The 26,130-nt window shown below is 56.4% G+C and overlaps 1 protein-coding gene and 1 long non-coding RNA gene across 13 annotated transcripts in view; one reads left to right on the forward strand and one right to left on the reverse strand.

The window, feature by feature from the left end:
- ELFN2 (extracellular leucine rich repeat and fibronectin type III domain containing 2) overlaps positions 1-26,130 on the forward strand; it is a 56,472-nt gene that overhangs the window by 23,076 nt on the left and 7,266 nt on the right. For 4 of the 10 annotated variants that reach the window (XM_082420015.1, XM_082420017.1, XM_082420012.1 and 1 more), the window contains exon 3: positions 14,073-18,840. The exons of 5 other annotated variants lie outside the window; for them this stretch is intronic. The gene's annotated coding sequence lies outside the window, so the exon portion shown is untranslated. Of the gene's footprint in view, positions 1-14,072; positions 18,841-19,930; positions 20,627-26,130 lie in introns of those variants that run through there. One more of the 10 variants, XM_082420013.1, reaches the window with a different exon arrangement.
- Positions 10,391-26,045, reverse strand: LOC309640817. 3 transcript variants are annotated; one of them, XR_014252406.1, is made up of 4 exons: positions 25,966-26,045; positions 22,287-22,659; positions 21,931-22,015; positions 20,633-20,869 (listed from the first exon to the last, which is right to left on the reverse strand). It is a non-coding gene; the product is annotated as an uncharacterized lncRNA (long non-coding RNA). The 3 variants fall into 3 exon arrangements; XR_014252405.1 differs by lacking the exon at positions 20,633-20,869 and adding an exon at positions 10,391-12,988 and having other exon boundaries at positions 21,931-22,659; XR_014252407.1 differs by having other exon boundaries at positions 21,931-22,659.

Genomic DNA, 26,130 nt, shown 5'->3' on the forward strand with positions numbered 1-26,130 from the left:
GTGACGGGAACCGTTACGGCTGCAGTTGACGGCAGTTTTGGGGTCGCCTCCCCTGGCCACAAGTTCTGACTCAGTTCCTCCTCCTCCATCTCGACCTTCCTCTCATCCTCTGAGCCTGCACCCCTCTGACTGGACACCAGCAACCAGGGTCGTGTTGTCCATCGTGGTCTGTTGGTCCGTCCACCAGTTCACCCGACTCTGTCTCTTCCTGGGTGACCCTGAGCAAGTTACTTAGCATCTCTGTGCTTCCAATTCCTTATCTGAAGAATGGGCATAAGAGCGCCCACCTAGGGAGCCGTGGAAAGCCCCCTGCATGGTGTTTAGTCTGTGCTAACCGCCCGGTTGCTTCTGTGCCACTGCTGGCCACAGGCCAGGGGGTGCCCTGTGAGAGGGGCTGTGGGGAGCACAGGGGACAGTAGTCCACCTTCCTCTCGGGGAAGTCGAGGCTCGCGACCATGGCCACATTGTTGGGTCATTGAGGCTCCCAGCCCTACCACTCTTCTCTCTAGGACCAGCTCACCATGTCAGGCTCAGCCGTATGGCATTGCAGATGGGGAAATCAAGGCCGGCGGGGGGTGGGGTGGTGGTGGCAGTTGTAGCTGGTGCTTCAGGGGCTGACCTTTCTAGCGTGGCCCTGTTTTCTGGACCTTGCTGGCTGGTGCTGGCTGGAGGGTAGCACAAACCAGGTCTTTGAAAGCCAGGGCTTGAGTCTCCCTCTGTTGTAACCGTAGGGAATGTGCTTCTCCTGCCTGGGCCTCAGTTTTCTCTTCTGTGAAATGGGAGATCATGGGGGCGTAGCTGGTGGTAACTCTGATTGAAGCAGGTTGGGGTCATGGCTTTTTAGGCTTTGTCCTAGCAGAAGGGGGCCAGTGTGGGCAGATGAGGTTCAGTGTCTGGCCAGGGCCATTCCTGGCAGTGCAGTCAAGGTGGAGGATATAGAGGGAACCTGAAAGGAAAATGCCAGTTCGCACCCCCAGCTCCCATCTTTTGGAGTCCCCTGTGCTGGGCTCTGCCGGGCTTGGCAAGCTCAACAGTGAGCTGGGACGAGGCCCAGGGCAGGCCCTGGCTCCTGCTCAGCCTCCCACCTGGTCCTAAGCCTGTGGAGGCTGAGTGCTGGGTCTCCCATCATCTGTCTAATGGGCCATTTGCTCCTCTGTGTGCCAGGCAGGTGTCTCTCAAGCTGGCATGGTGGGGCAGGGGCTCTGGAGAGAAAATGGCCAGGACTGGTGATGGAACTCTCCTTGGCTCCACAGCCCCTCCCTCAGGCACTGTGGGTAAGTTGCTGCCCCTCCTGAGCCTCAGTTTCCTCATCTGTGAGCTGGGCCTAATGATGCAATCAATGATAACACCCGTTGTAAAAGGTTTTTTTAAAAAAAATTAAAAAAAAAAATTTAATTAGTTAATTTATTTATTTATTTTGGCTGCGTTGGGTCTTTGTTGCTGCGCGCAGGCTTTAGTTGCGGAGAGCGGGGCTGCTCTTCGTTGCCGTGCACGTGCTTCTCACTGCGGTGGCTTCTCTTGTTGCGGAGCATGGGCTCTAGGTGCTCGGGCTTCAGTAGTTGTGGCATGGGATTAGTTGCTCCGCGGCATGTGGGATCTTCCCGGACCAGGGATCGAACCCATGTCCCCTGCATTGGCAGGTAGATTCTTTTTTTTTTTTTTCATACATCTTTATTGGAGTATAATTGCTTCACAATGTTGTGTTAGTTTCTGCCATACAGCAAAATGAATCAGCTATAAGCACATACATATCCCCATATCCCCTCTCTCTTGAGCCTCCCTCCCACCCTCCCACCCTCCCTATCCCACCCCTCTAAGTGGTCAGAAAGCACTGAGCTGATCTCCCTGTGCAGCAGCTTCCCACCAGCCATCCATTTTACCTTTGGTAGTGTATGTATGTCAGTGCTACTCTTTCACCATGCCTCAGCCTCCCCTTCCCCACTGTGTCCTCAAGTCTGTTTTCAAAGTCTCCATCTTTATTCGTGCCCTACCACTAGGTTCATCAGTACCATTTTTCTAGATTCCATATATATGCGTTAATATACGATATTTGTTTTTCTCTTTCTGACTTGCTTCACTCTGTATGACAGACTCTGGGTCCATCCACCTCACTACAAATAACTCAGTTTCGTTCCTTTTTATGGCTGAGTGATATTCCATTGTATATGTATGCCACATCTTCTTTATCCTTTCATCTGTTGATGGACATTTAGGTTGCTTCCATGTCCTGGCTATTGCAAATAGTGCTGCAATGAACATTGCTGCAATGCAATGTGGTAGATGTATCTTTTTGAATCATGGTTTTCTCAGGGTATATGCCCAGTAGTGGGATTGCTGGGTCATATGATAGTTCCAGTTTTAGTTTTTCAAGGACCCTCCATACTGTTCTCCATAGTGGCTGTATCAATTTACATTCCCACCAACAGTGCAAGAGGGTTCCCTTTTCTCCACACCTTCTCCAGCATTTATTGTTTGTAGATTTTTTGATGATGGCCATTCTGACCTGTGTGAGGTGATACCTCATTGTGGTTTTGATTTGCATTTCTCTAATGATTAGTGATGTTGCGCATCTTTTCATGTGTTTGTTGGCCATCTATAAGTCTTCTTTGGAGAAATGTCTATTTAGGTCTTCTGCCCATTTTTGGATTGGGTTGTTTGTTTTTTTGATACTGAGCTGCATGAGCTGCTTGTATATTTTGGAGATTAATCCTTTGTCAGTTGCTTCGTTTGCAAATATTTTCTCCCATTCTGAGGGCTGTCTTTTCATCTTGTTTATGGTTTCCTTTGCTGTGCAAAAGCTTTTAAGTTTCATTAGGTCCCATTTGTTTAGTTTTATTTTTATTTCCATTACTCTAGGAGGTGGGTCAAAAAGGATCTTGCTGTGATTTATGTCATAGAGTGTTCTGGCAGGCGGATTCTTAACCACTGCACCACCAGGGAAGTCCCTAAAAGCTTTTGAGAGGCATAAACTAGGGGTGGCAAACTCAGATGCCCTCAGGGCCAGGTCACGAAAAGTGTGCATCCAGGCAGAGGAAAGCAATAGGGTGAGGTGGGGCCGTGGTAAATGCCAGCGCTCAGGCTCTGCCTAATGGCATCAAACTCGGATTTGTATCAATACTGAGACTGCCAACAGAAGTGATCTGTGGGCTGCATTTGGAGCTGCCAGCTTGCCCCAGAAGGCAAACTCTACAAATGGATTAACTGGGAGGGGGATATTTAACTCTTCTTTACATAAGAACAAGGGCTAACATTTATTGAGGGCTTGCTCTGTGCCAGGAGCAAACTCAACACTTCACTCGGATTACGATGTTTGATCCTCACACCAACAGACCCGGAGGGCTGCAGAGCTCAAGTGCAATTCCTACTTTGTGGATGAGCCAGTTAAACCAGAGAGGTTAAGTCAGAGCCAAGGTCACACAGCTGTGGGGGAGGGAGCAAGGCCCGCCCTGGGACTTTGGATTCCTTATTGGGGGTTTTCCCCTCCGGCCTCATGGGGGCAGAGTGGCGGGGGCGGAGGGCAGACCCACTTGGCACTGAAGCACCCAAATCTGTGGCTTTTTGTTTCTCTCACAGGAGGCTGGGAGAGGGAGGAAAAACAGAATTAAACAAATGAAAGGTGTCGTGGAGCTGAGAAAGAATAACTTATTTTTTATGAGCTTGTTAACATTTGTGAAGTTAAGTAAGCAGAAATTTATGCCGTTCATTTGCATTCATTAAAGGCAGGGTTCCCTGGGCCCAGTGTTGTACCTGGAACCTCACCAGCCTCCCAGGGCAGCTGACCCTCAGCCCACAGGAAGCTGCTCCCGCGTAAGGAGGATTTGTTTTGGCTATTTTCTGTGATTTCTTCAGATCCAGCTGTTTCCTGATGGCCTACTGTGTGCCTGGCACTAGCCTTCTGCAGCTGTGGCTGTCCTTGCTGTGTTTGGGAGCAGCTGACCTGGATGCCATCAGAGCGGCTTGGCCCTTCGTTCAGAGGCTGAATGTTCTAGATACGGTTTCCAGCCTCTCCAGGGGCTGCAGAAAGTGCAGGAGGCCCAGAGACCACCAGCTTTGCTGCCCAAGAGCTGGGGGACCCAACTTTAGCTCTCTGGGCCTCAGTTTCCTCATCTGTGAAATGGGGACAGTAGTAGTACATGCTCGTCTGAGATGACATTGGCTTGTGGGGGTGGTCTGCCCCCTTTGCTAGTTGACATGGCTCTTTGGGTCCCTTTGTTTCCGGTGGAGATGGATGAACTGAGAGCTGGCTGATCCTTTCTCTAGGAGGCCTTCCCGGACAACCCTAGTGGGCCTTGACCACCTTTTCTTGAAGCCCCACGGCTCCCCCACTTTCTCCCCCAAATAACTGGTCTGCACTACTACCTTTGAGCTGTGAACTTCCTCAGGGCTGAGCCACCTGTGTCTTGGTCACTTCGAGGCCCTGCTCCTGCCCCAGGGCTTGAGAAATGGTACTAAATGAATGAGTGGGTGAAATACTTAACCTCAGCCTTGTTTTCACTGCTTTGGAATGAAAAGTCCCTTCCAGGTGTGTAGTGATTTGTGGTTTTAAAACACTTTCAGGCTGCTGCCTTCATTTGATCTCTACCTTTTGATCCCCATGTTTCCCCCTCCCGCCCCCCGCCCTGTGAAGAAGGCAAGGCAAGGACCCTGGTCTGTGATTACAGATGGGGAAACAGAGGCCCAGGCAGGAACGTCAGGATTTGAACCCAGCACTCATTCATTTGTTTTTTTCATGGAAACTTTTGAACTCCTTCTCTGTGCTGGGTATGGAGATTCTTAAAAGGAGTAAGACAGGGTCCTGCCCTCCAGGGGCTTAGAGGCTGCATTCAAAAGGCAGACACAGTGAGGGTCAAGGATCAGGAAGCTTCAAATCCTCATTCTTTCATTCACCCAAGAGGAGCAAGGTGGCCTTTGTGGGGCTGGAGCACGTGAGTGAGGAGAGAGGTGAAGACATGAAGTCAGGGAGGGCTGTGGATTTTATTCAGACATGATGGGAGTCAGCAGGCAGGTGAGCGTGTCAGCAGGGAGGAAGGTGATGGCCATTGCAGTAGTTCAAGTGTGCAGCTGGAGGCCAGTGGAGGTGGGGAGAAGCGGGTCGATTCACATTAGTCGTACTTGGCTAATGAACTTGTTCCCTCTGCTGCCAGGAGCTCTGGGAAGGCCCAGGAGGGAAGCAGCGTGTTTTTTTGGCAGACAGTTCTCAAGCATCTGGTGTGGGCCTCTGGTGTGGGCCGAGCATCGTGCAGGGCTCTAGGGGATTGGGGATGAATGAGAACAGTCCCCACCTTCAAGGATCCCACAGCCAAGGGGAAGGCAGAGTAGGCTGACTGATGCCTGGGTGGGCTGGAGGGCTTCCTGTAGGAGGCAGCTTTGAGTCTGAGGAGTAGCATTCAGGAGGTGGGGGTGGGGCATACCAGGTTGTGGGAATTTCAAGGGGAAAGGCTAGAGGTATTGGGTGAGAAAGGTGAGACGCTCCCACGCTAGGACCTGAGAGTGGGGAAGGAGGATGCAGGAGTCTGGGGAGGAGGGCAAGGCCTGTGAGCTCCCTGCAGGCCAGGGGAAGGAGTCCAGGCTGTGCGTCTTCCAGCAGCAGGGCTCACGCCGGGGCTTTAGAAACGGTTGCACATGATGCCGTCCAGGACCGAGGGAGTGGGAAGAGCTGAGGAACTGGGGAGGGGAGTTCTCGGAGGTTCTGTGTTCTGGGATCGGGTTGAGGGGTGGGAGGCTGGTGGTGGTAGAGGAGGGGTCGAGGGAGAGACACAAGTAAGGGAGGAGTCACAGGACAGGGTGGCCCAGGGCAGGGTGGTGGGAGGGGCATGTGTGTGCAGAGTGGGGCGCTGTTTGTTCTGACTGTACCCTCATTACAGGAGGCGTGTTGGAGGGCAGATTTGCAGAGACAGGGCCAAGCCCGATCTTGAATGCGGGATAAGGACTAGGGAGGCACCGGAGGCTTCCAAGCAGAGCCGTGCCCCACGAGCCCGTTTCGGGAAGTTTCCTCCGGCAGCTGTGCAGAGGCTGGGCAGAGGCAGGGTCGTCCGGGCGTCTCCTTAGGAGACTGCTGCACCCATCTGGTCCGGGGAGCTTTACCGGCTGGCATGGAGTGGCGGGAGTGTGGCAGAGCTCAGGGAAGGCTCAGTGGAAGAGGTGGCATTTGATCCGGGCTGGAGATGGCGAGAGGGCTCGGCTCTGTGGGGGTGGGAGGGAGGACACAGCAGGTGGCTGCAGTGGAGGTGGGAGAGGCCAGTCTATTCAGGATGCCTTTGAAGGATTAAATGGGAAGGTCTGAGCCCGAAAGAAAGGAATATCATTATTGAGGACCCCCACCCCCCGCCCCGGGGCGATCATTCTCTGCCCAGGGCTGCACTCCCAGCTCCACACGTACAGCTGCAAGGCTTCTGGTAGGTCCTTTGTGCCTTCATTTCGTTGTCTGTAAAATGGGGATATTGTTAGAACCTGACTCTTGTGGGGTCATTGCGAGGCTTAGGGGAGTTAATCCACCTGCTGCCCAGCCTGGGAGATGCTCTGTAGTTATTGGCTGTGGTCATTTCAGTCTCATTTAACATTCACAGCAGGCCCGCAGGGCAGCCTCCCATCCCCGGGCACAGATGAGGAATCGGCTCAGAGAAGCTCTTCAGCCTGCCTGAGGCCACACAGCTGGGAGGGGTACAGAGCAAGGGTCTGAATCCAGGTTGTTTGGGACCCTGGTCTTGATGCTCTGTCCTCAGTGCCTGTGGCCTCCTGGAATGCCTGTAACAGCCCTGGACACTGGGTGAAAAATCGCTCCCCTCCTTCGGCTTCGAAAGCTCCTGGACCAGGTGAAAGGAGAGTAGGCAGGAGTCAGGTTCTGATCCCTAACTCGGCTGCCACTGGCTGTGAGGCCCCAGATCAGCTGCTTGCCCTCGGAGCCCTCAGTCTCCTCATCTGTAAACAGAGGCCCCATGTGCCCAGATAAGAGCTTCTGGGCCTCCTTCAAGTTCAGCTACGTCAGCCCCCTGGCCCTGGTGAGGCTCCCAGTAGGGGCTCCATTCACATTCCCTCCCTTCCTGTGTTCCTCTGCCCCTGCCTGACCACACTGCCCTGAGCAGGCTGAGGTCAGGGTGGACATGGGAACCTCAGCACTGGTCAAGGCCCTAGTGGTCGTATTATTAATGATAAGGAGCTGGGAGGCCCTGTTGTCATCAGTAGTAGTAATGGGCCCACTCAGCGAATGGGGAGGTGGGCAGGTGGGTGGGGGCAGAGGCCAGCTGGGGATGACATGCCTGGGGGCCGTGTGGTTCTTGTGCTTTCTCAATTCCCTATGCCCCAGGCACCTCCTCTGTGCCAGGCCTCTTGTTGGTACTGGGGGCACAGAGGGACACGTGGTGCTGTCTTGGCCTTCAGGAGGGAAAATGGTGACTGTTCAGGGGGATACCACTTGGAGCTGGTGAGCCTGGGGGTGCTGTGGAATGATGAAGCCAGGCCTAGGGTTCAGGGCAGGCTTCCTGGAGGAGGTGATTCCTGAGCTGAAGCTGGTAGGGGTTCACAGTGCTGGTGGCAAGTGGCAGGGAGAAGGAAGGACGTATGTCAGTTGGGGTGGGTGGGCAGGGAACCTGAGGAGGGCCACGTGGCTGGGGTAGAAGGTGGGGAAGGTATGGACCCACTTCACAGAAGCTTTGCATGCCAGGAAGGAGCTTAGCTTCTGTCCTTGGGCTGCAGGGAACCCCCAGAAAGATTTTCAGCAGGAGAGGAGGCATCAGGGCTGCCCTGTGCAAGACTCCCTCTGGCCGCTCTGTGGAGGGGCTGGAGGAGACGGAGGCCATGACGGGCAACCGGGCGAGTGATGACGGTGGCCGGTCCTCGCGAGGTGGGGAGCAGAGGACAAACGGGAGATGTTTTGAGGACGAAGTGGTGGACTTGGTGGCTGGTCTCATCATCCTCTTCCTGCAGGAGCGGGAGGAGTTGAGGATGAAGGTGGGATCTGTGGTCTGGGCAAGCAGACAGGGTGGTGGTGACCTTGACCAAGAGGAGTTGTGGGCAGGAGTGGGCTTGGGTGAGAAGATGACCTGGGCCGGCTGAGCCTGGGGCCTCTGAGGGCCCCTGTGGAGGCATCCGGCAAGCAAAGACCCAGGATCTGGGCAACCAAGGGCATGCCTGAGGCCACCCTGGAAGAGGGGGCACACTTAGGTGGGTTGAGGACAGAGCCTGGAGGGGCAGCAGCATTTGGGGGGCCGGAGCAGGAAGCGGTGGCCTGGAAGGAGAAAGGATATGGTTGTGAGTCTTGGGCAAGACTCTTACCTCTCTGAACTCAGGTTCCTCACCTGTTACATGTCAGAGGCCCAGACGTGCTGAGGGGGCTGCCAGCTCAGACCTTCTCTCAAGTACCCCAGAGGGTCTGAAAGTAGATGAGGGAGGTGACCTGGGGGGGTCCCCCCACGCAGTAGCTTTTATACTGGGGTCCGGAAATTATGCACTAACAGTTTGCTTGGCCAGAATTACTGAGAACCTTCTGCGTGCAGGCCCCTAAGTTGGGGCCTGGGGCGGAGAGCGGACCCTGGCCGTGGTCCCAAAACCCTCAGCGCTCACACTGGGAGTGCAGTGAGGAAGCACCTGGAAATCCACGAGTGTTACCCCACTTTGAGCAACCCTAATCTGTGAAAATTCAGATTCTTCATAAGAGAAATTAGAGGCTGGTTCTGTGTTTTACAAACTAATTTGCAGGAGGGTTTCCTTAAATAGCAGAAATCCCCAGGGCATGGGTGCTGGGTCTCCCTTTGCCAGTGGGTCCCCTACTGGCCCGTGACTTCCTTGCCCATCTTTGTTTCTTCCACTGTGTGCCACCCTGGTCCAGACACACAGCAGGTGCTCGTTAGATGTGGAATGTCTAGTTGGCAGGGTGCAGCCGCTTCGGGGATCCCTGACCCCCTTGGGTGACAGCAGGCCCTCAGAGGTCCTGAGCCCTCCCGGTTAACCATCAGCTTCTCTTCTGGCCTCCTGTGGGCTTTGTGGTGCTCTTGGTGACAGCAGGCAGGCACTTGCACCCTGTTGCCCCTGAACCCTGAATGAGGCCCCTGCCCCTTCCCACCCGGGGTCCCCCACCCCCTGGTGATCCCCTGCGGGCCAGAGACTGGTTTTGCCAGCTCAGGGCCTGGTGCGTTGTAGGCCCTTAGGCGTGTGGATCATGTACCGCTGATGAAGGGACACCTGGGTTGTCTTGTCACCCTCTTCCAGATGAGGGATCCGGGGCTCGAAAGGGAAGGGCGTAGCTCGACTCCTTGCTGCCATGGAGCCGGGGCTGGTGAGGGAGCCACAATGGGCTTCTCACCCAGGACAGCTCTGGCAGCGGAGGCCTGGGGAGATTTGAGCAGAGCTGGAGGAACAGACTAGCTCCACGGCCACAACTTGGTGTGTCCCAGGCTCTTCCACTTCCTAGCTGTGTGCCCTTGGGTGAGTAGCTTCACTGCTCTGGGCCTCAGTTTCTTCATCTCTCAAATGGGTATATAATCATGCCCGTCTCCCAGGCCTGTGGAGAGGGTTGAATGAGTTAATGTAAAACCTCACTAAGGTCTGGCGTGTAGTTAATGTCTGGCGCTCAGGCCCAGGCAGCAGGGGTTGATCCTGGCCCCACCACTTACTAGTGGTGACCCAGGAGCCCACTTTGTCTTTCTGAACCTCGTTTTCTCACTTGAGAAATGGGTCTGATGACATTTACCTCGTCATCCTGTTGAGTGGGGGCTGTGTCTGCATGCAGACAAAAAAGAGTGGTGAGGCCTTCACCGGGTCTGCCGGGTTCCCTGTTGGCACTGATGCAGCCCTGTGGGTTTGCTGTCTTGACTTGAGAGGTGTTCATTCAGCCCACAGCATTGCCGGGCTCACTGTGCGGGGGGCTGGAGCTGCAGCGGAGAACACCCTGTGCTCACCGGCCAGGCGATGTGGGAGGGGCAGACGCCATCACAGGGTCAGACAAGAGACGGGAGAGTCACTGCGGCAGAGTGGAGAGCTGCCTTGGGAGGAACGCAGGAGGGAGGGTCTGGAGTGGGCGGCTGGGCCAGGCCTCATAGGGCCTTGACCTTTAGGAGGACTTTTGCCTTCAGCCTGGAGCCACGGAAGTTTCTGGAAGGCTTTAAGAGAGGGCCCTCAGTGGGTCCACAATAAACAGGCTATTTTGAGAGGCTCTCTGGCAGCTAAGCAGAGGGTAGGGGAGGAACCCAGGGGACACTTGGAGATGCTGGAAGGCAGTGTTACCATCCAGACGAGGGCTGTCAGTGGCTTGGGCACACAGGTGTGTGGCCCGGGCAGGTGTCAAGATGGATTGGAGATGAGGGATGAGGAAGAGGGTGGAGTCAGATGTGATTCAGATAATGAGACCGAGGCACAGAGAGGTTTGGTAATGGGCCCACAGTCTCACAGCCAGGGAGTGAAGCCTCAGGCCCAGCATTTGTACGAGGCAGCGGCCTGGCCTGCTGCCGTTGTGGCAAGCAGCCCCCTACAGAGACGCCCGTGGAGCAGAGGGGGAGGGCAGTGGAGCGGCATCCTCACGCTTCGTTCACGGCCTCTGCTCTGTGCCAGGCATGATGGAGATCGATCAGGGCATCTGCCAGGGAATGGGGGTCCATTCTGTGTTGCCTGCAGCCCATTAGGCAGGGATTGGCGTATAGAGGAACCAGTCAGGGAAGGATGGAGCCAGGGCAAGGTGGTGGCCGAGTGGCCCACCTCCAGCTGACCTGAGTGATGGTGAGGAGCTGGGGACCCCCGGTGAGATGGGGAGATGGCCTTGACCTCACTGGCCTTGGTTTTCCCATCTGTAAAGCGGAGGGGGTTCTAAGAAGGATGAGGCAGTACAGGACTTCGCCCAAGACCTGGGGCATGGTACGTGCTCCGGAAATGCTGGGCGCTATTATGATTATTGTTGTCGTTGTCATCATTATTGTTGTGTGGTAGCTGGAGTCCACCCTTGCTGGCCCCGAGGGTCAGTTAGCCTCTCTGATTTGGGACATGTGGTCTGTCGAGCCAGCTTAGCTCAGGGACAGATGATGCTGGCTACAGAGCCCAGGCCCAGGACCAGGTGTGAGTAGAGGCTGCTGGTGGGGGAGGATACAGAGAACTACAGAGAGGACTGGTTCCTGTTTTGTGGGGAACAGAGGGTCATGTGAGTCCAAGAAAGACGCATAAGTGCAGGGAAGGGTCGAAGGAGTCTGCAGAGGATGGGACGGGGCCGACTTTGACAAGCCCAGGCGGTGCTTAGAGACTGTCCTTTGTCTGATTTTATGCAGGAGGCCCAGAGAGGGTGAGGGCCTGGCTCAAGGTCACACAGCAGCTGGTGCAGACCTACCAGCTTGGGGGCCTGGGCATTGCCCCACTCTGTGAAGGAAGGATGTGATCATTTATCAGGGGAGTTTAATAATGAATGAAGTCGAAGTATCTTTAATGCAGGCAGCAGGCCCGAAGTAATAAGGGGCCTGTATTAATTCGGAAGTTAATGAATATGCAGGTGTGTCTGAATGATTAATGGGGCTCCCGAAGGCCTTGGAGAGGGGTGTGTGAGCTGCTGCTGCTGGAAATATGAATATTGCATACATCTGGGAAGTTGGTTAAACCAGGGAGCAGGTGGGCGTTAATGAACCAGAGGACTCTAGCGGCTACAAAGGGCTGAATAGGCGGCTACAAAGGGCTGAATATACAGATACTTGGGGGCAGATATACAGGGTCATGGCTAAGTGCTCTCATTTCTTGCTGTGTGGTCTTGAGCAAGTCACTTAACTTCTCTGAGCTTCCATGTCCTCATCTGCAGAATGGGCATAAAAATAGTACCTGATTCCTAGTATCCTGAGGATGAAATTCAGGACAGCTCCTTAGCACCAGAGGCAGGCGTAGTGTGGGCATCTGATAAAAACTGTCATAGCCTTGTTAGAAAGGATGGCAGAGGAGTGGTTGAGGAAGGACAAGGAAAGTATAACAGTAATAATTAAATTCCCTTGAATATGGCTAGCACTTTACAGTTTGTAGGGGGGTTGGTCTCTCATCTGCTCCTTGAAGCAGCTGTGTGGGGCAGAGGAGATGGGTCTTGGGGAAGCTGAGGCTCAGAGAGGGCTGGTCCCTGCTCAAGTCACCCAGTCGGCAGAGGCAGAGTCAGGCCTGGGCCCAGGTCTACACCCCTTGCCAGTGAATTTCAGAGGGGATGGAGGTGGAACTGCCGGCTGGCAGGAGGGTCCCGCCGATGCACTGACCAGGAAGGGCCTTCAGGGTATTTGTTGGGCCTGGGGTTGGGAGATCCCTCATGCCCTCTCAGAGCCTCAGTTTCTCTGTAGTGTGAGGGTCTGTCTGCCACTCAGAGCTGTTTTAAGGCTTTGGGGATAAAATGGGACACTGCACCCTCACCTGTGCTCAGCCTCTGGGGAGTCCCAGACTCTGCAAACATTATCGCTCTGATGCTTGGAGCAGCTGTACCGGGAGTTTGTGTGCACCAGCCCTGTCTTGTGTGCGGGGAGCTGTGGGTCCTCGGCCGCTCTTGTAGCTTTGGATCCTTGGGCACATCCCCTAGCCTCTCTCAGCCTCAGTCTCCCCATCCTTCAAGTGGGCAAGTTGTATATTAAGTGTGCGGGCTCCCTCCTGCTCCCCCACCTCCCCCTGCGCCCATGTCATGGCCCTGTGTATGGGCGTCCTTTCTTTGAATCTCCGTGGCGTTTTATTCATTCTTTCATCCTTTTGTGAACATTTATGTAGCGCTTCCTGGGTGCTGTGTTGGTCTCTGGGTTTACAGGGTGAGTGAGATCGCCTTCCCCATCCCTGTCCTTGACAAGGTCCTGGTCCAGGCACAAGGCGAGTGTGAAGCGAGTGTCTGGTGAGGCAAGCTCGGATGGGGCATGCGAGCCAGAGGACGACCTCTGGACCCAGACATGGATTGCGGGGAGAGGTGCTTGTTTATCTTGTTGTCTTCCCCGCTGGAGCTTCTACCTGAGGCTGTGTCTTTTGGCTGAGAGTCCTCTGCTCCCAGCAGGAGATGGTCAAAGAATGGCTGTTGGAATGAATGAGGAAGTGAATGAGGGAATGGCTGGTATCTAGGCCCCTTTCCCTGCCTCTCCTGGGCTCCAGGCCAGGGAGCAGAGGCCCAGCCAAGCCCTCCCTTGGTTGTCCCAGGTAGATCAGGGCAGCCTCTCTTACATCCTTTTTTGTTCCTTCCTGGGTCTCTAGCCTGGGCTCCAAGGCCCCCCTGCTGGCCTGGCTGGGTCACAGAACTGAAGGTTGTTGGGTAAAGAACCTGAGCCATCATGGTCGTGGCGTAGCCTGCTGTTGACAGACGGGGAAGCTGAGGCCCAAGGGGGAGGGGCCTGTGGGGCAGGGCTGGGGTTAGAGCCCCCGCTGGGCTGCTCCTCTGGGTTGGCCCTGCAGTGCCCAGCCTGGCTGTGTATTTATAGTCTCTGCTGATCTATATTAACACCAGGGCCTGCCCAGGCCTTTGCAGCCTCTGGATCTGAGGATGGCTTTGAACCAGCACAGCCCCGGGGCTCACGCTGGGCCCTGTGCCTGGAGTTTTTTCGCCACCCTGGGCCTGGGCTCTGGCCACCCTTTGGTGGGTTCAGTGTCTTTGGGGTTTGTTATTCCTCGCTTCCCTCCTCTGCAGGAAGACTGTGAGTACAGCATGGGCTCAAGCACTAGGGCTGTGTGACCTCAGGGAAGCCGCCCTGCTTTCTGAGCCTCAGTCTCCTCATCTGTAGAATGGGCCATAATTCCCACCCAACTTGGTGTTTCAGGCACTGAGCCCTCAATGTTGTGAGCTGGAGTCACTGTTTACCCTCCTCACGTCTCTTCTGGTCCTCATCACGAGCCGTCCTCAGAGCTCCTAGGGACTGGAGTGTCATCTCCATTGGACAGATGAGGCCACCGAGGCCTTAGGGGCGGTGTGACTTCCCAGGGCCACACTGCCTGTTGGGGCAGGATTTCGGACTCATCTAAGTCCGAATGTTCCAGCTTCCCAGACCCCTTATCCTTTCCAGAGCCCCTCAGGGTCCTTGGGGCAGGCCGCCTCCTCACCCCACCAGCTTGGTTCCCATCCCCGTCGCCACGGGAACGGCTCCACTAACTCTATGCTTCTCTTACAGAGCAGAGACGACTGGCCGCCCTGAGCGCAATTCAATTCAACAGACATTTACTGAGTGCCTACTATGCGCCAGGCCTTAGGCTAGGCACTGGGGTGGGGGCGCAGAGAGGAAGATGGAGTCCTGTCCTGAGGTAGCTCTGGTCTGGGGGGCGTGGAGAAGACAGGCAAGGGCTGAACAACGACAGCTCAGCTCCAGGAGAGAAGCTGCCTGTAGGGCTGGAAGCAGCAGAGGTACCTAGGTTCAAGTACATCCCTGGAGAGCTGCTGTCCCTCGCCTGTGCCTCAGTTTCCCCATCTGTAAAATGGGGGGAAGGGAGGTGGGGTGAGACAATCTCTAGGATCCTTCCAGGAGTCCCTGGGGATGGACTCAGGGCATGGGGGCAGAGTAGAGAGGCCCGCACTCTCCCTGTGGAAAGGAAATCTCTGAAGGCTTCTTGGAGGAGGCATGAGGTCTGGGCTGCAGGGGGTGGGGAAGGTGGAAATGGTACCCCAGGCTCAGGAAGAGCATGAGCAAAGGCCCAGGGGACATGCAGATGGGTGTCTCTGCAGCTCTGTAGGTTGTGAAGGGGTGTCGTGGGGTATGAGTTTAGAGAGGGAGGGAGGGGCCCAAGGGCTGCATGTCGGGGTGTGAGCTCTAGTCTGTGAGCTGTTGAGGATGGAGAGTGAGGAACAGTGGTCCTGCTTTGTGCCACCCCCTTCACCTCCCCTCTCTCCTGGGTACACTTGACCATCACGTTCCCGTAGAACATGTGGCCATGGTGGTGCCTGTACATTCCTAGACATGTTACACATTAGACCCCATGGCAACCCCGTAAAGTGGGCATTACTGGGCCCAGTTCACAGATGAAGACACTGAGGCTGAGAGGGAAGCTTTTGCCTGTTATGATCTGACTTCCAGCTCCCCCATGCTTCTTCCACTAGCTGTCACTGTTGCGGGGGTCTCTGTCCTGTGTTACACCTGCCATGCTAGGAACCCCCAAGCTCTGAGGAGTACCTGCCAAGGGGAACGCAGTTGGGTTTGGAGGTGAGGGTGGGCAAACCCTCAGATGTTGTTAGCAGGACCGGCTTTTTCCAAGGCCTGAGCTTCTGCCCCCGTGGCCACCCTCTGAGATGGGGGTGAGGCAGGGCTCCTTCCCACTTTACAGATGAGCAGACTGAGGCCCTGGGGGTCCAAGGTCAAGGCAGTGACAGCCTGGGCAGGGACCACCATTTTCTTATCATCCAGCTGAGGCTGGAGGGAGGTTCAAATCCTCTGAGATCTGTGCCGAAGCTGACCCACACAGCCCTCCCCAGGCAGTGGAAAAGACTGGCATGGAATCACAGACCTGGGTTCAAATCCTGGTTTTGTCTCGCACAAACAGTGTGATCTTGAGCAAGTCATTAATTACTCTGAGCCTCGGTTTCCTTGTCTATAAAGGGAGAGAGCAGGCCTCTTTCCTTCAGTCATTAACAGATGTTTATTCAGCACCTGCTGGGTGCCTGGTGCTGGGCTTTAATGGAGACTCAGACCCTTCCTTGGAGAACTCAGTTCAGGAGTAAAAGCAGCAGTTTTGGTTCGGTTGTGATGGAAGAAGCCCAGGGGGCTGTGGGAACCCACAGGAGGGACCCCAAGCAGACCATTTTAATTGGTGGGGGCAGGCAGGAGGGCAGGAGAGGAAAGCAGGAACCAGCTCCGCAGGACCCCAGGGGCTGGGCTTCAGATGTCTGTTGTTGGAAATTTCCCAGATCAGTAGGGAGCCAGTGAAGGCTTTTGAGCACGAGAATATTGGAGGCCGGGTGACCAGTGAGGATGCTGATTGAGAAACTCATTTGGGGTGAGGAAGGAGGCTGAAGCAGGGCAGGAGCAGTGGGAGGGCACAAAGACCTTCCAGATGTGGGCAGCTGGGGCTGCTTCTAGCTGGCTCAGGGACCGGGCAGAGAAGCAGGGCTGGGGAGCATGTGGGCAGTGGGAGGCGAGTCCAGTTGTGGGGTTCAGGTGCCAGGGAGGGGTCCAGAAGGCAGCTGGCAGTCAGTACCAAGCTGATAACAGAAACCCTGGGAGGGATGGAGATGCTGGGGGGTGGGAGTGGGGAAGCAGGTTTGGGCAGAGCAGAGGACCGGAACCAGGACTTCAGAGAAGGTCACTGCAAAGTAGCCTGAGGGGGAGCGGCCTGGCAGGTAGGAGGAATCCCGAGGTATAGGGACTTAGGTCTGCCAGGAGATGACAGAAGTCACCTGTGTCGGGCACTTTGCCCAGTGCCAGGCTCACAGAGGGGCCCAGGAGGGTCAGTTCTCACCTGGCTTTCACTGGAAAGCAGAACTGTAGTCTGTCCCCTGCCATCCCGAGGAGGAGGTGTTTGGGAAAGAGGGAAAGGGGAAAAAACATTTGCATGTGTAACAAGGCTGAAGCGAGGGAGAGAGAAAGAGGGAGCAGGGGATGAAAAGAAATTACCGTACGCCGGGATCTTGTCATTCAACCCAATTTTCAAAGGACCACAGCTGTCGCACTGAGATAATCTGTTAATTATAACAGCCATTGTGCTTTGCCAATGGGAGAGAAACCGAGGCTGGGGAACAGGCTGAAGGCAGGGGTGGGAGCAGGCCTTTGTGGGGAGGCAGGAACAGGCAGGAAGGCAGACACTGTCAGGGTCCAGGCCTCATCCCTTCCTTGCCACCACTGTTGCAGCAGTGGGTGGTGGGGACCCGCTGTGTGCCGGGCACTGTGCCACGCCTGTGAGCCAGGCCACCATAACCATTCTAGAGGCAGCTAACTTTACTGAGCACTTACTATGTGCCATACCCTGCTCTGAAGCTTTCATTCTCCCACCCTCTGAGGTAGTGCCCTTCTAGTCCCATTTTACAGAAGCGGAGACTGAGACTCAGAGGAAAGAAATAGCCTGCCAGGGCCATGCTCTTCGTTCAGTGGCAGAGCCGGGATTTGAGTTGAATATGGCTTGTCCTTCTAGGAGAACGCTAGGGAGGGCCGGTCCCCATGGGTTGGCCACGCGGGCTTGGTGGCCACATGTCCTGGGCTGTGGTCTCAGCGCAGCCGGCAGTCCATGGGGTAGCCCCCCACCCCCACCCCCGGGCATTTCCAGGGCTCCTTTTGCACGAACAGAGCTTCCTTGTTCTCTGATGCCACAGCTGCAGGCCCCTGCAAGCTCCCCCCCACTGCCATCCGCATCAGAGAAGTTAGTCTCAGGGCCAGAAGAGGGACCCCATACGACCACCTGGTTTGGGGCTGTGATGGGCTGCGACCCTGGGAGGGGTCTCAGCCTGGCCCTGGCTGGCTATGGGGCCCCGGGTGCTGGGGCCTGGGAGAGGCAGTGGGGAGGGTGGGCAGGAGTCCCAGGTGAGCAGAGTGAGGGGATCCTGAGGTCTGTGGGGAGGGGCAAAGAGCAAGGGGCCATTCCAGAAGGCCAGGGAGCCCTTTGCCGCAGGCCCTCCTCCGGGGTGTGGCTTCAGCAGCCAAGGCCTTAGGCCTCCTGGTGTTCACAGCAGCCTTGGCTGGAACCTCAGCGCAGCCTGGCTGGCAGCATTTTACGGAGTGGGAATCCTGTTTGGGAGCAGGTAACCCTCAAACCCCAACAGGAGCCCCAAACTTGACCCGGCAACCCAAGCAGCATGGTTGGAGAGCCAGGGACCCCACAGGTTGACAGGCAGGTCTCGGGGGCTGTATGGGCGCTCTCCTGGTTTGGGGTCCCCACTCCAGTGGGCCTGCTTGGAGGCAAGCAGGGGTTGTGGATGGGCCAGGGCAGCTAAAAGTCCTGTAGAATTGGTGCCACAGAGGCCAAGACTCAGTAGACTTTTAGGATCAAGGGATTGTAGATACACTGTAGAACTCTTGCATCCCAGATTGGTAATTAGAGACCTCCCCCTGCCAAAAGAAAATGACCCACGCCATTAGAGTGTCCCAGAGCCACAGAACCGGGGAGGCAGGTACTGTAGCACCCTCGGGTCCCAACCGGGAGGCTCATGGGATTCCCCCCACAGGTCCGGATTCTAATTGTCCCCACTCTGGGGTTCCCTCTGTTGCCCAGGGGTCAGTGGCAACCCCAGCCAGAGAGGCGGGGAGGAGGATGGGTCCACCTAGATCTGTGTCACCTGCTCTGTCTCTGCAGGGATGCAGAACCTGGGCAGCCAGTTCTTCCAGGTTTTTCAGTGGATTCCAGAAATGAGGATTTTAAAAATAAAATCTCCCGAGTTATCAACATTGGCAACTAATTAAAAAAATTTTTTTAAAAACCAGTGTCCAGATGAAACAGGATCCCACAGCATCTCTTGACCCAGAGCCTGGTGCCATGGAGGGTCAAAACCACTATGTAGTAGTTGTGAAACCTCAGTTTCCTCCTCTGTAAAGTGGGAATAACAACAGCATCGACTCACGAGGTTGTACAGAGGATTCAGTGAGTTAACATGAGAAGTGCTTAGGCCTAGCCCGTGTCAGCCCATGACTCTGTCTTCATCTTGCCCCACGCTGCCCATCCCTCCCCTGCCAGGCTGCCTCCGAGTGGGCTGCGCGCTTTGCCACCGGGAGCCCCCGCGTCTCCCCGTGGGCTCCAGACACACCACTCTGCCTTGGGACAGCCCTGAGGGTGTTGGAAGGCAGGGAAATGTTCACCCCTTGGGGCCCTGGAGAGGGAGCAGAGCTGGGAGGGAGGGCCTAGCCGGCGCCTGGTACATAGTAGGTGCTCCATAAATGTTTATTGAATGAATGAATGGAGGCCATGCAGGCAGAGGCAGCCGCGCGTGCGCAGGCACTGGTGAAAGAGCGGGTCCAGTGGAGACTGGTGAGTAGTGCCCGGGGCTGCAGCTGAGTGGGGCCTGGGGTTTGCCGGAGGCAAGGCCAAGGGACCAGCAGGGGTCAGGTGGGGGAGGCAAGGCCAGGTGGGGGAGGGCAGGGGTCGTGTTGGGGGGAGAGGGGCAAGGTGGGGATGCAAAGGTCAGGTGGGAGAAGTCAGGGGTCACATGGAGGAGGCAGTCCCTTGAATAGCCTGGAGGATTCTGGGAAAGCCAGAGATAACTCCTGTAGTGGGACCCGGACATGGACTTTTAATACAGATCATTCTTGGCCATGAGCAGGAGGGTCACATGCTCTACACAGCGCCGGGGGTGGGTGGGGTGGATGCTGGGCTGCTTAGGGCTGGGGAGTGGGTACCAGGGAGTGGGCCGTGTGAGGGGGCCATCTGTGAAGAGCTGCCCACGGAACCAGTGTCGGGGCTTCTCCTGCTAGGCTGCTGGGTGGTTTCCCAAGACCAAGACCTTCTCCTAAAAACCCTTCCATCCTCCTCCCTACCTCCTTCCACTGAGGCCTGGACACAGCGCAGGTGCTAATGACAGATCCAACGCCCCTGGGAGCAGGGGAGGGCCAGACATCAGTTGAGTTCCTGGGAGATGACCCAGTGAGCAGTTACAGAGGGCTTGGGGCTGGCCCCAGCAAACCAGAGAGACACAGGTGCTCAGCTGTTCTTCTCCTAAATAGATGAGGAAACTGAGGCCCAGAGGCGGCAAGGCGCTGACCTGCCCAAGGTCACCCAGTGAGCCAGCCCTCTGTGTGTCATAACAGCTCGTGGCACAGCAGACTAGCCCAGCCCCCTTCTCTGGCCAAGGTTACTTGGCTTGGAGACGGACGCCCACTACATCGAGGCCTTGCCAACCCAATTAACCCCCAATAACTGTCAGCTGTTGCTGTCGATGTGGCCATGTTCTTAGTAAGCTCTTTTGGGTAAGTCAGAAACTCAGTGAAGACAGGGTGCATCTGTCTGCAAGAGTGCACATCATAGGCACACAGTAGGTGTGCAGTAAATATCTGCGGATGTGTAAGGAGCGCGGGTGAGCGTGTGGCTGGTTGGACAGCGTGCCTGACCTGCCTCGGTGAGCTGCAGGCCTGCTCCCCTTCTCCCCGTGACAGGGATGCAGCCGTGGCCTGCTCACCCGGCGCAGGATGGCACGGAGCTGAGAGCGGGTGCCATAGTATCAGGGGGCAGGAGCCAGCTCCCCTGAGATGTGGAGCAGCTGGAACGGAGGGCTGAGACTAACAAGACATGATGGAATGGGAGTGGATGGAAACCTAGCACCTCGGGTGAAACCCAAACAGATACTTCCCAGAGCTGCCTGAGGACGTTCTGAGGGCATCGGGGCTGCCTGGCAGGATGTGAAGGGGCCCGGGGCTTTGGTTGACATCTAGGTCAAGGTGAGGACACACTGCTCTGCATATCCACGCTGCTCTAACAGAAGTGTGGCGCCCGAACAAGGGAAGCAGAGGGCCCCCGGTGCCGGTCACTGCTCGGACCATGTTGGTGCTGAGGCTCAGCTCCAGGTGACACCTTTTAGGAGGGACCTTGACAGCAAGCATGACCCGGGGCAGCTGGACCCAAGGGTGTGGGACTTGACACCGTGACTTTGGAAGAGCAATAGGGGACGTGAGGCTGTTCATCCTGGATACGCGGATTGCAGGCGCATGAGATAACTGATGAACAAATATCAGAAGGACCTTTGAGGAGAACTCTTGGCTGCAGTGGCTCCAGACAGGCCGTGTCTGGCCAATGGCAGGCTGGGACCAGTGTATGAACACAGGTACAGGAGCTAGGTTTGGCTTTGTAATATAAAGACATCTCTAATAATCAGAGCTGTTCAAGAAGGGAATAAGCCTCAGATGGGTGCTGAGATCCCTGTCACTGGAGGTATGCAAGTTGGGGGAAGTCACATCTGCAGGGATCTTGGAAAGTCTGGTAGTTCTAAGAGCTCAGGCCAGTTCAAGTTCCTGGCTGTGTGGTCTTGGGCAGATCACAGCCCCTCTCTGAGCCTCAGTTTCCTCATCTGAAAAATGGGAAGCGTATGGGCTTCCCTGGTGGCGCAGTGGTTGAGAATCTGCCTGCCAATGCGGGGGACGCGGGTTCGAGCCCTGGTCTGGGAAGATCCCACATGCCGCGGAGCGGCTCGGCCTGTGAGCCACAATTGCTGAGCCTGTGCGTCTGGAGCCTGTGCTCCGCAACAAGAGAGGCCGCGATAGTGAGAGGCCCGCGCACCGCGATGACGAGTGGCCCCCGCACCGCGATGAAGAGTGGCCCCCACTTGCCACAACTAGAGAAAGCCCTCGCACAGAAACGAAGACCCAACACAGCCATACATACATACATACATACATAAAAAAAAAAAAAAGAATGTAAGCAGACAAGAATAGCATTAAAAAAAAAAAAATGGGAAGCGTAAGTGGGGTCATGGGGATAAAAAGAAGGCTCAGCACATTTCTTGCACACCGTGAGCACCTCATCAGTAGTGGGGGCCCTCCCTCTGATAGTTATATAAAGTCCTGATTCGGTGGAGTCACGGACCCCAGGATCTCCCTCTGTCCCCCATCCCCATCCCTAGCCCTGAGCTCTCATTCCACACATCATGTTCTGGGCACCTGCTAAATGTCTGACCCTGTTCCAGGTATGGAGGTTGCAGTTTAGCGCAAGATGAAGCCTACTTTGACTTTATTATGGGGGCAGGGAGGGGCTTATAAGGAACTAAATGATGTCTAGTATTGTTGAGGGCTCAGAAGGGACCAAAGCCAGGGTTGAGTGACCAGTGAGTCATCTCAGATTTGGTGTCAGGGAAGGTGGGGTTGTGGGGAGCAGTTGAGCAGAGATCTGAATGAAGTGAGGTAGTGGGTTGTGCAGATATTGGGGGAAGAGCATTCCAAGAGGCGACAATAGCATGTGCAAAGGCCCTGAGGTAGGAGTGTGCCTGGGGATATTTGAGGAGCATAGCTGACCTGGACTAAGTACTTCCTGACTGATGGAAGAATTGAATTCTCTCTCGGTTTATGGATGGTCCACTCTTGTACACTTTCCTGATAGGGAGGGAGGTGCCTACCCAAGGGGCAGGAAACTCACAAGATGGCCTGTGCATGTCCAGTCCCTGCAGTGGACCCAGCTCTTTGGAGGAGGCTGGGGAACTAGGGGACCTCAGTTTTCTCATCTGTAAAATGAAGCCAACAGCACTAACCATGCAGGGCTGATATAAGATTCAAGGAATGTAAAATGTCAGACACAAATGAGCCATTGAGTAAAGGGTAGCGGCGACTATCTTATGGACAAGGAGACTGAAGTCCCGAAAGGTTAATTAATGTGCTCTATGTCACACAGCTCAGCATTCAATACCAGGACCCTTTGCCTCCAACATCCATGCTTTTTCCTCTCTGTCCTGCAGCTGGGGCTCTTTGCACCAGAAATCCAAATGGTTCACTTACCATACAGTAGCTCAGTGGTGAAGGTATAATTATCCCATTTTACAGATGAGGAACCGAGGCCCAGAGCAGTCTGCCCGAGGAGCCCTGGTGAGGTGGAGGCAGCTACAAGACCCGGCATCCAGTTCCCAGGGGGTGGCAGGCTTTGTCCCGGAGGGTGGAGTGGTGGCGGCCCATCTCTGGGACCCCTGGCCTGGTGCTGTGCTTCCAGCAGAGGTGATGTGGCTGCCCGCCTATCGAGTTCTGGCTGGGCCCCAGGAGTCTTCGGTCCTCGTAATCCTGGGTAATGGCATTGACACGGACAGTGTCAATGGCACCTTAGAGAGCCTTGGCCAGCCTGGACCAGGGAGGAGCCCATGCCAGGGCTGATCAGCTGCTGCAAATGAGATTTCCCTGGCTAAGCCTCATGTCCCACTCCTGGGAGGTCGGAACACGGACCGCACCTCCCCCATCCACTCCCTGGACCCCACCAGCATCCTGTGGGAGTATGACCTTATGAGCAGGGGCCGTGCATTTGCCGGGCCTCCTGCCCTACACAGAGCGTGTTTGTCTCCACTACGTTCTGGGATTTCGTGGGAGCCCCGGGTGATGGGAGGCACTCACCTTGTCACACAGGTGGAGAAACTGAGGTTTGGAGGGGGCCTGCAACTCACCCAAGGTCTCAGAGCCGGCCGGCCCCGCATCTTCCCTGCTGACCTCTGCCTCCCCACTCCCTACCCCATCTGCCCTCAGCTGGGGGACACACAGGCAGACCTCACCCTGTCCATCTTCTCGCCCAGCCCAGGCAGGGGGAGCAGCCCCATGACCCCCTGGCCCTCATAGCCCCACAGCCTGGGGCGGAGAGGTCAAGGCTCCCCTCTGACTGGGGAGCTTGGGGGTCAGCCTGCAGTGGAGGGGGTCTGTGGCCCAGGGGGTTAGGGAGCCTGAGTCCCGGGGAACCCTAATCTTAGGTGATGAGGGTTGTGAGGAAATAATGAGAAAAACCTCATGAACAACGGTAGCTGACATTTTCTGTGTAGCCTGCTAGACGGGGATCCCTCCACCCCAAGATCCCTCGACGGCACGCTGCCCCCCAGCTTCACCACATTCCTTCTCTCTGTGGTGGCAGGAGAGAGGGACCCTTGGAAAGGTGCTGGTTGGGCACTTTGGGCCTGGCCCCCCTCTGGCCAGAGTTCACTCATTACCTGACACCTGGGGGAGTGGGAGCGGGGTGGGGTGTTGGGGGAGGGGTCCGTTGAGGCCAGGTCCCCTGGGAGCGCTACTCTTTGCCCCCTCAGGCCCTGTGCCCTGGCCACTGGCCCACAGCCTGCTTCCGGGGTGGCCACACCCTCCCAGGTTTAGCACCGTTTGGGTCCTAGGCAGAAAAGGCCTCTGCTTCCAACACCTGCTTCCTGCCTCTCCCCACCCCCTTCCTGGGCTGGTCACAGGCTGCACTTCGGTGGCTCAGCCAGGCCCGGTGCTCATCTGGCCCCTGGATGGGTGGGTGGAGTGGGTGGCAGGCACTGTGTCCCCTCCCTCGCACCCCCCATATTTGTCATCTCGCTGTGCTTTTCTGCCGATCGATTCCTTTGTCTCCGACGCGCCATCTCCGTTTATCTCTATTCCTCTGCCTCTGCCTGCTCAGCTGTCTCCAGATTTTGGCTTTTCCCTCCTCCTCAGCCCTCGCCTCCTGTCTGCAGCTCCCTCACTTCCTTTCTCTCTCTCACCAGCCCCCAGGTGTGCTGGGGTGGGTAGGGCCCTGTTCCTCCCACTGGTGTCTGGGCTGGGGCATCACTCCCGTGGGAGCAGGGGAAGGCCTGACCCCCAGGACCCTCAGCCCCAGGTCTGATAGCTCAGCGGCCGGCACGCCCCTCCCCACACCTGGAGTGGGTGTGCAGCCGGGCGGGGGGCCAAGTGCTGCTGTCAGCGTCTTCGCGGCCTTGCTGTCCCCCGTCCCTGGATGCGTCAGGCCTCGACAGGTGGTGGGCAGGCAGCCCAGGGACAGGGACAGGCGGCTGACGCACACGGGACGGGGTGAGGGGGAGCCTCCTCCCCACTCTGAGTCATGGGGGAGGGTGGGGGGCGGGGAGTGGGGGGAGCCGGAGACTAGGAGCAGCAGCAGAGAGGGTGGGGTCACCTTGAGGGCCCAGTTGGGCAGCGCTCAGAGGGGCTGGGTTAGGGGCATGGGGGCCACCGTACCCCCTGAACTGTTCGGGAAGGGAAGAGGCAGGACTGGACTAGTGCAGCCTCTCCAAGTCTGGGCGCCTTCTCCTACTCCCCTCCCTTCCCCTTCGCCTCTTCTTACACCCTCAGCATGGTCTGGGATTTCCAAGAGTCTGGCCAGCTCAGCTTTGCCTGACAGCTGCTGGGTCTGGCTGAGCGGGTGATGGTTTGAGCAACTCAGATCTGAGGATGGGGGGGCTCGATGCGGCTAAAGTTGCTCATGTGCATATACATACATACGCACTCATGTGGGCCACACATGCACTGAACATGTCGACATACAGGCAAGTGCGGGCCTGTGTTCCCCGGAGACGCTCCACATGCATCTCTTCCCACCCCTCCACACACAGGCACGCCCTCATTCACTCCTACGTTCACTCCTGTAGCTGGCCAGGCAGGCACACATCCTGGGCACACGGGCATATGTGTGCACACCCGCCAGCCTGCACACCCGTCTACTTGTACACGTCAGCACACACCTGCCCCAGTGCTCTGAGCCAGCGCACACCTGCGTGTCACCTGCATACAAATGCGGTCCCCAGACATTCCCAGCCAGAGGAGGTGCAGACAGAGGGTTCTCTGATAGGGCAAACTTGGCAACTCAGCCTCCTCCATTGCAGCCTTGCTGCCTGAGGGGGAGGGGAACTGAAGCCACCAGAGGGGTAGGGCTGGCCTGAGGCCCCCTAGGAGCCAGCAGCCGCATCGGATGGGAGCCCCGGTATCCCGACTCCATCCCTGAGAATTTTCATGGCACAGCCAAGGACAGAAATGCTCTCTGTTGCCTGTCCTTGTCCCCTTCTTGGCCGACAGCCTCGTGGTTATCCCCTTCCCTGCCCCTGTCCGGCCTCAGCCTAAGTCGGCCCTGCAGGGGACGGGGAGGTGTGAGGCGGACTCCCCTGGAGATCTTGATCATCACAGCCTCTGACGCTGCATCAGCCTTTCACCCGAGGGGTCACCTGGACACCCTGTTCACTTGCCACCTCAACAAAAACTGCCTGCCTGGGCTTCTTTGGGGACTTTTCTCCCTCTCCACTTCCCTTTCCTCTGTTCCAGCCCTCCGGGGCTCAGGGCTGTAAATTGGTTTTGCTTTAACAGCAAAGGTTTCACATTTGTTTCTTAAAGTGCTCTTTTTCCTGGAGTTTCCCGGGAGGAGGAGCAGGAGGCAGAGGTGGCCCTTGTGAACAGTCTTCTGCTTTCTTTATCCAAACATGGATTTCTCTGGCCTAATCTTCACATCCCTGGCCAGTGCCCAGGGCAGAGGGAGGGAGGACCGAGTTCTTCTCGCGGTCAGGAGAGCACTGGGTATGAGTTAGAAACTGATCTGGATGAGGGGCCGTGTCTGGCTTGCTGGGTGACCGGGGCAAGTCCACCCCAGACTGAGATTCAGTTTCCCCACTTGGAAAATGAGGGTCTGTGGGCTGGGAGCCCTGCACTACCTCCCCTGACCCTCTTCATCTTGAGCACGGGCAGCGTGGCTTACCTTACTTCTCCCGCCATCAGATGGCCAGGCAGGGGCTTGGTCCCCACTTTATAGTTGTGGAAACAGACTCAGAGGTGGTGTGCTCCATCTGGCTAATCAGGCAGGGTGGGTGGGGCTCCAGGCCTCCTGATTCCTGCTGGCTCTGGAGCCTACATCCTGGCCCAG

Source organism: Balaenoptera physalus (assembly GCF_965194825.1).
Source record: "Balaenoptera physalus genome assembly, chromosome: 13".
In the NCBI taxonomy this organism is placed as follows: domain Eukaryota; kingdom Metazoa; phylum Chordata; class Mammalia; order Artiodactyla; family Balaenopteridae; genus Balaenoptera; species Balaenoptera physalus.